Here is a 9,649-nt window from a genome sequence, read left to right on the forward strand (position 1 = left end):
AGCATGTTGCACGACAACAGTATCAAAGAATCTGTCATGTTTAGGTGCTGCTTCATTCATGGTTTAGTGCACCTCATTCAGTTTGTCATCTTTTTCATGGACAACAGCAACTTTCATTGTAATTGTACAATCAACCACTGAAGTGCAAGCCGAGACATCATGTCTTGCCACTACAGCCACAGATGCCACAACATCTGCAGGCTGCTCCCGAAAATGACCAACAATTCACACAACAATAATCTCTGCACCATTCGCAACATGTTTTCCAGCTTTTTGTACAAAATCCTTCATATCTTGGATCGATTCATTTCAATTACATTTATAATAATCTGATCTTTTTCAACAACAGAAACTTCTACTGCAAGTACATTGAGCCCAACAACTTCACCGACCTCCACATCAGCTGGTGTCTCAACAAACGCAATATCATCAACACCAACACTGTCTTCGACTGAAGTTACAACAACTGAAGAAACCACGGTCACTCCATCGGTCTCTTCAACAACTGGTGGGTATACAAAAGAACACATTTGAAGATTGCTTTTACAAACACTTTTGAACCACTTGAAGATGAAAGAATCGATAGTAAAAGCAACTCAGTACTTAGCTTGCGTATTGCTGGTTGTATTTGACCAGAGACCATATTAGGCAACATCCTGGGTTGTCTCTGAAACTTAATAACAGGCCATGTTATCTCTCATGGTATCTGGCAATATATCTGTTCAAACGTTTACACATTGCTTCCTCCAAGTCCGTTTCCTAATAACCGTGGAAATACATTTTCACCACAGTGGCAGAAACATCGACTGCAAGTTCACAGACCTCCACAGAAGCTCCGACATCTACATCGGCTTCTGCTTCAACAACCACAGCAGCAGAGACATCTACCGCAAGCTCCACACAATCATCAACATCTGAAGGAACAACAGTGACATCACTCCCCACGACAAGTGGTGAGTACGATTGCTCTCTTCTCTCGTGCACATTTTGGACGTCACTCGATCTCCTGCAAGTCTAACAATGCAGAAAGGAGGTGTAGTTGAGGAATATTGCTTGTTGACAAGGAGGAGATTTCTGCAGAGTAGAAGTATGTGCAAATGCAATTTACTGATACCTTCTTTGCAATATGTTCACCTCAGGCTAATCAGCATGTTGCATTACACCAGAATCTATGAATCTGTAATGTCGTGATTCATTTTCATTCATGGTTTTGTGCACCATATGCAGTTCATCATCTTTCGTATGCACCACAGCAATTATGAATGTAATTACACAGTTAACCACAGAAACACAAGTGTGTATATCATCTCCTGCCATCACAATCACAACTCCCCAAATATCTGCAAGATGCTTTATTAAAATTGCAACAACTCACACAACAGTTCCTGCACCATTCACAACAAGTTTCACAATCAACAACAGCATTTTGTTCAAAGTGTGTTGATCAAGTCTCTTCAGTTACCTTAATACTAATGTGACCTTATTCAGCAACAGAAACTTCCACTGCAAGTACTTTGAGCTCAACAACTTCACCGACCTCCACATCAGCTCCCGTCTCAACAAGCACAATACCATCAACATCAACACTGTCCTCGACTGAAGTTTCAACAACTGAAGAATCCACGGTCACTCCATCGGTTTCTTCAACAACTGGTGGGTATACAACAGCACACCTGGGAAGATTGCGTTTACAAACCCTGTTGAATTACTCAAAGATGAAAGGATTGATAGCAAAAGCAACTCTGTATTAGGATGCATGTTGCTGGTTGTACTTGCCCAGAGGTCTTAATATGCAACATCCTGGGTTGTCTGCTGGTCTTAACAACAGCCCATGTTATCTCTCGTAGTATCAGGCAGGATACTAAGGAAAAATACTTGGAATCAATTACACATTGATTCCAACAAGTCCATTCCCTAACGTCCATGTAAATTTATTTTTCTCACAGTGACAGAAACATCGACTGCAAGTTCGCAGACATCCACAGAAGCTCTGACATCTACATCGGCTCCTGCTGCAACAACCACAGCAGCAGAGACATCTACCGCAAGCCCAACACAATCATCAACATCTGAAGGAACAACAGTGACATCACTCCCCACGACAACTGGTGAGTTCGATTGCTCTCTTCTCTATTGCACCTTTTGGAAGTCGCTCGACTTCCTGCAAGTCTTACAATGCAGGAAGGAGGTGTAGTTGAAGAATATTGCTTGTTTACAAGGAGGAGATTTCCGCAGAGTAGAAGCATGTGCAAATGCAATTTACTGATTCCTGCTTTGCAATATGATCGTGTCAGACTATTCAGCATGTTGCACGACAACAGTATCAAAGAATCTGTCATGTTTAGGTGCTGCTTCATTCATGGTTTAGTGCACCTCATTCAGTTTGTCATCTTTTTCATGGACAACAGCAACTTTCATTGTAATTGTACAATCAACCACTGAAGTGCAAGCCGAGACATCATGTCTTGCCACTACAGCCACAGATGCCACAACATCTGCAGGGTGCTCCCGAAAATGACCAACAATTCACACAACAATAATCTCTGCACCATTCGCAACATGTTTTCCAGCTTTTTGTACAAAATCCTTCATATCTTGGATCGATTCATTTCAATTACCTTTATACTAATGTGATCTTTTTCAACAACAGAAACTTCTACTGCAAGTACATTGAGCCCAACAACTTCACCGACCTCCACATCAGCTGGTGTCTCAACAAACGCAATATCATCAACACCAACACTGTCTTCGATTGAAGTTACAACAACTGAAGAAACCACGGTCACTCCATCGGTCTCTTCAACAACTGGTGGGTATACAAAAGAACACATTTGAAGATTGCTTTTACAAACACCTTTGAACTACTTGAAGATGAAAGAATCGATAGTAAAAGCAACTCAGTACTTAGCTTGCGTATTGCTGGTTGTATTTGACCAGAGACCATATTAGGCAACATCATGGGTTGTCTCTGAGACTTATTAACAGGCCATGTTATCTCTCATGGTATCTGGCAATATATCTGTTCAAACGTTTACACATTGCTTCCTCCAAGTCCGTTTCCTAATAACCGTGGAAATACATTTTCACCACAGTGGCAGAAACATCGACTGTAAGTTCACAGACCTCCACAGAAGCTCCGACATCTACATCGGCTTCTGCTTCAACAACCACAGCAGCAGAGACATCTACCGCAAGCTCCACACAATCATCAACATCTGAAGGAACAACAGTGACATCACTCCCCACGACAAGTGGTGAGTACGATTGCTCTCTTCTCTCATGCACATTTTGGACGTCACTCGATCTCCTGCAAGTCTAACAATGCAGAAAGGAGGTGTAGTTGAGGAATATTGCTTGTTGACAAGGAGGAGATTTCTGCAGAGTAGAAGTATGTGCAAATGCAATTTACTGATACCTGCTTTGCAATATGTTCACCTCAGGCTAATCAGCATGTTGCATTACACCAGAATCTATGAATCTGTAATGGCGGGATTCATTTTCATTCATGGTTTTGTGCACCATATGTAGTTCATCATCTTTTCTATGCACCACAGCAATTATGAATGTAATTACACAGTTAACCACAGAAACACAAGTGTGTATATCATCTCCTGCCATCACAATCACAACTCCCCAAATATCTGCAAGATGCTTTATTAAAATTGCAACAACTCACACAACAGTTCCTGCACCATTCACAACAAGTTTCACAATCAACAACAGCATTTTGTTCAAAGTGTGTTGATCAAGTCTCTTCAGTTACCTTAATACTAATGTGACCTTATTCAGCAACAGAAACTTCCACTGCAAGTACTTTGAGCTCAACAACTTCACCGACCTCCACATCAGCTCCCGTCTCAACAAGCACAATACCATCAACATCAACACTGTCCTCGACTGAAGTTTCAACAACTGAAGAATCCACGGTCACTCCATCGGTTTCTTCAACAACTGGTGGGTATACAACAGCACACCTGGGAAGATTGCGTTTACAAACACTGTTGAATTACTCAAAGATGAAAGGATTGATAGCAAAAGCAACTCTGTATTAGGATGCATGTTGCTGGTTGTACTTGCCCAGAGGTCTTAATATGCAACATCCTGGGTTGTCTGCTGGTCTTAACAACAGCCCATGTTATCTCTCGTAGTATCGGGCAGGATACTAAGGAAAAATACTTGGAATCAATTACACATTGATTCCAACAAGTCCATTCCCTAACGTCCATGTAAATTTATTTTTCTCACAGTGACAGAAACATCGACTGCAAGTTCGCAGACATCCACAGAAGCTCTGACATCTACATCGGCTCCTGCTGCAACAACCACAGCAGCAGAGACATCTACCGCAAGCCCAACACAATCATCAACATCTGAAGGAACAACAGTGACATCACTCCCCACGACAACTGGTGAGTTCGATTGCTCTCTTCTCTATTGCACCTTTTGGATGTCGCTCGACCTCCTGCAAGTCTTACAATGCAGGAAGGAGGTGTAGTTGAAGAATATTGCTTGTTTACAAGGAGGAGATTTCCGCAGAGTAGAAGCATGTGCAAATGCAATTTACTGATTCCTGCTTTGCAATATGATCGTGTCAGACTATTCAGCATGTTGCACGACAACAGTATCAAAGAATCTGTCATGTTTAGGTGCTGCTTCATTCATGGTTTAGTGCACCTCATTCAGTTTGTCATCTTTTTCATGGACAACAGCAACTTTCATTGTAATTGTACAATCAACCACTGAAGTGCAAGCCGAGACATCATGTCTTGCCACTACAGCCACAGATCCCACAACATCTGCAGGGTGCTCCCGAAAATGACCAACAATTCACACAACAATAATCTCTGCACCATTCGCAACATGTTTTGCAGCTTTTTGTACAAAATCCTTCATATCTTGGATCGATTCATTTCAATTACCTTTATAATAATGTGGTCTTTTTCAACAACAGAAACTTCTACTGCAAGTACATTGAGCCCAACAACTTCACCGACCTCCACATCAGCTGGTGTCTCAACAAACGCAATATCATCAACACCAACACTGTCTTCGACTGAAGTTACAACAACTGAAGAAACCACGGTCACTCCATCGGTCTCTTCAACAACTGGTGGGTATACAAAAGAACACATTTGAAGATTGCTTTTACAAACACTTTTGAACTACTTGAAGATGAAAGAATCGATAGTAAAAGCAACTCAGTACTTAGCTTGCGTATTGCTGGTTGTATTTGACCAGAGACCATATTAGGCAACATCCTGGGTTGTCTCTGAAACTTAATAACAGGCCATGTTATCTCTCATGGTATCTGGCAATATATCTGTGAAAAGTACTTGGAGTTCATATCTCTGTTCAAACGTTTACACATTGCTTCTCCAAGTCCGTTTCCTAATAACCGTGGAAATACATTTTCACCACAGTGGCAGAAACATCGACTGCAAGTTCACAGACCTCCACAGAAGCTCCGACATCTACATCGGCTTCTGCTTCAACAACCACAGCAGCAGAGACATCTACCGCAAGCTCCACACAATCATCAACATCTGAAGGAACAACAGTGACATCACTCCCCACGACAAGTGGTGAGTACGATTGCTCTCTTCTCTCGTGCACATTTTGGACGTCACTCGATCTCCTGCAAGTCTAACAATGCAGAAAGGAGGTGTAGTTGAGGAATATTGCTTGTTGACAAGGAGGAGATTTCTGCAGAGTAGAAGTATGTGCAAATGCAATTTACTGATACCTGCTTTGCAATATGATCACCTCAGGCTAATCAGCATGTTGCATTACACCAGAATCTATGAATCTGTAATGGCGGGATTCATTTTCATTCCTGGTTTTGTGCACCATATGCAGTTCACCATCTTTTCTATGCACCGCAGCAATTATGAATGTAATTACTCAGTTAACCACAGAAACACAAGTGTGTATATCATCTCCTGCCATCACAATCACAACTCCCCAAATATCTGCAAGATGCTTTATTAAAATTGCAACAACTCACACAACAGTTCCTGCACCATTCACAACAAGTTTCACAATCAACAACAGCATTTTGTTCAAAGTGTGTTGATAAAGTCTCTTCAGTTACCTTAATACTAATGTGACCTTATTCAGCAACAGAAACTTCCACTGCAAGTACTTTGAGCTCAACAACTTCACCGACCTCCACATCAGCTCCCGTCTCAACAAGTACAATACCATCAACATCAACACTGTCCTCGACTGAAGTTTCAACAACTGAAGAATCCACGGTCACTCCATCGGTTTCTTCAACAACTGGTGGGTATACAACAGCACACCTGGGAAGATTGCGTTTACAAACACTGTTGAATTACTCAAAGATGAAAGGATTGATAGCAAAAGCAACTCTGTATTAGGATGCATGTTGCTGGTTGTACTTGCCCAGAGGTCTTAATATGCAACATCCTGGGTTGTCTGCTGGTCTTAACAACAGCCCATGTTATCTCTCGTAGTATCGGGCAGGATACTAAGGAAAAATACTTGGAATCAATTACACATTGATTCCAACAAGTCCATTCCCTAACGTCCATGTAAATTTATTTTTCTCACAGTGACAGAAACATCGACTGCAAGTTCGCAGGCATCCACAGAAGCTCTGACATCTACATCGGCTCCTGCTGCAACAACCACAGCAGCAGAGACATCTACCGCAAGCCCAACACAATCATCAACATCTGAAGGAACAACAGTGACATCACTCCCCACGACAACTGGTGAGTTCGATTGCTCTCTTCTCTATTGCACCTTTTGGATGTCGCTCGACCTCCTGCAAGTCTTACAATGCAGGAAGGAGGTGTAGTTGAAGAATATTGCTTGTTTACAAGGAGGAGATTTCCGCAGAGTAGAAGCATGTGCAAATGCAATTTACTGATTCCTGCTTTGCAATATGATCGTGTCAGACTATTCAGCATGTTGCACGACAACAGTATCAAAGAATCTGTCATGTTTAGGTGCTGCTTCATTCATGGTTTAGTGCACCTCATTCAGTTTGTCATCTTTTTCATGGACAACAGCAACTTTCATTGTAATTGTACAATCAACCACTGAAGTGCAAGCCGAGACATCATGTCTTGCCACTACAGCCACAGATGCCACAACATCTGCAGGCTGCTCCCGAAAATGACCAACAATTCACACAACAATAATCTCTGCACCATTCGCAACATGTTTTCCAGCTTTTTGTACAAAATCCTTCATATCTTGGATCGATTCATTTCAATTACATTTATAATAATCTGATCTTTTTCAACAACAGAAACTTCTACTGCAAGTACATTGAGCCCAACAACTTCACCGACCTCCACATCAGCTGGTGTCTCAACAAACGCAATATCATCAACACCAACACTGTCTTCGACTGAAGTTACAACAACTGAAGAAACCACGGTCACTCCATCGGTCTCTTCAACAACTGGTGGGTATACAAAAGAACACATTTGAAGATTGCTTTTACAAACACTTTTGAACCACTTGAAGATGAAAGAATCGATAGTAAAAGCAACTCAGTACTTAGCTTGCGTATTGCTCGTTGTATTTGACCAGAGACCATATTAGGCAACATCCTGGGTTGTCTCTGAAACTTAATAACAGGCCATGTTATCTCTCATGGTATCTGGCAATATATCTGTGAAAAGTACTTGGAGTTCGTATCTCTGTTCAAACGTTTACACATTGCTTCTCCAAGTCCGTTTCCTAATAACCGTGGAAATACATTTTCACCACAGTGGCAGAAACATCGACTGCAAGTTCACAGACCTCCACAGAAGCTCCGACATCTACATCGGCTTCTGCTTCAACAACCACAGCAGCAGAGACATCTACCGCAAGCTCCACACAATCATCAACATCTGAAGGAACAACAGTGACATCACTCCCCACGACAAGTGGTGAGTACGATTGCTCTCTTCTCTCGTGCACATTTTGGACGTCACTCGATCTCCTGCAAGTCTAACAATGCAGAAAGGAGGTGTAGTTGAGGAATATTGCTTGTTGACAAGGAGGAGATTTCTGCAGAGTAGAAGTATGTGCAAATGCAATTTACTGATACCTTCTTTGCAATATGTTCACCTCAGGCTAATCAGCATGTTGCATTACACCAGAATCTATGAATCTGTAATATCGTGATTCATTTTCATTCATGGTTTTGTGCACCATATGCAGTTCATCATCTTTCGTATGCACCACAGCAATTATGAATGTAATTACACAGTTAACCACAGAAACACAAGTGTGTATATCATCTCCTGCCATCACAATCACAACTCCACAAATATCTGCAAGATGCTTTATTAAAATTGCAACAACTCACACAACAGCTCCTGCACCATTCACAACAAGTTTCACAATCAACAACAGCATTTTGTTCAAAGTGTGTTGATCAAGTCTCTTCAGTTACCTTAATACTAATGTGACCTTATTCAGCAACAGAAACTTCCACTGCAAGTACTTTGAGCTCAACAACTTCACCGACCTCCACATCAGCTCCCGTCTCAACAAGCACAATACCATCAACATCAACACTGTCCTCGACTGAAGTTTCAACAACTGAAGAATCCACGGTCACTCCATCGGTTTCTTCAACAACTGGTGGGTATACAACAGCACACCTGGGAAGATTGCGTTTACAAACCCTGTTGAATTACTCAAAGATGAAAGGATTGATAGCAAAAGCAACTCTGTATTAGGATGCATGTTGCTGGTTGTACTTGCCCAGAGGTCTTAATATGCAACATCCTGGGTTGTCTGCTGGTCTTAACAACAGCCCATGTTATCTCTCGTAGTATCAGGCAGGATACTAAGGAAAAATACTTGGAATCAATTACACATTGATTCCAACAAGTCCATTCCCTAACGTCCATGTAAATTTATTTTTCTCACAGTGACAGAAACATCGACTGCAAGTTCGCAGACATCCACAGAAGCTCTGACATCTACATCGGCTCCTGCTGCAACAACCACAGCAGCAGAGACATCTACCGCAAGCCCAACACAATCATCAACATCTGAAGGAACAACAGTGACATCACTCCCCACGACAACTGGTGAGTTCGATTGCTCTCTTCTCTATTGCACCTTTTGGAAGTCGCTCGACCTCCTGCAAGTCTTACAATGCAGGAAGGAGGTGTAGTTGAAGAATATTGCTTGTTTACAAGGAGGAGATTTCCGCAGAGTAGAAGCATGTGCAAATGCAATTTACTGATTCCTGCTTTGCAATATGATCGTGTCAGACTATTCAGCATGTTGCACGACAACAGTATCAAAGAATCTGTCATGTTTAGGTGCTGCTTCATTCATGGTTTAGTGCACCTCATTCAGTTTGTCATCTTTTTCATGGACAACAGCAACTTTCATTGTAATTGTACAATCAACCACTGAAGTGCAAGCCGAGACATCATGTCTTGCCACTACAGCCACAGATGCCACAACATCTGCAGGGTGCTCCCGAAAATGACCAACAATTCACACAACAATAATCTCTGCACCATTCGCAACATGTTTTGCAGCTTTTTGTACAAAATCCTTCATATCTTGGATCGATTCATTTCAATTACCTTTATACTAATGTGATCTTTTTCAACAACAGAAACTTCTACTGCAAGTACATTGAGCCCAACAACTTCACCGA

The sequence above is a fragment of the Hemiscyllium ocellatum genome, chromosome 28, assembly GCF_020745735.1.
Source record: "Hemiscyllium ocellatum isolate sHemOce1 chromosome 28, sHemOce1.pat.X.cur, whole genome shotgun sequence".
NCBI classification, from domain to species: Eukaryota; Metazoa; Chordata; class Chondrichthyes; order Orectolobiformes; family Hemiscylliidae; genus Hemiscyllium; species Hemiscyllium ocellatum.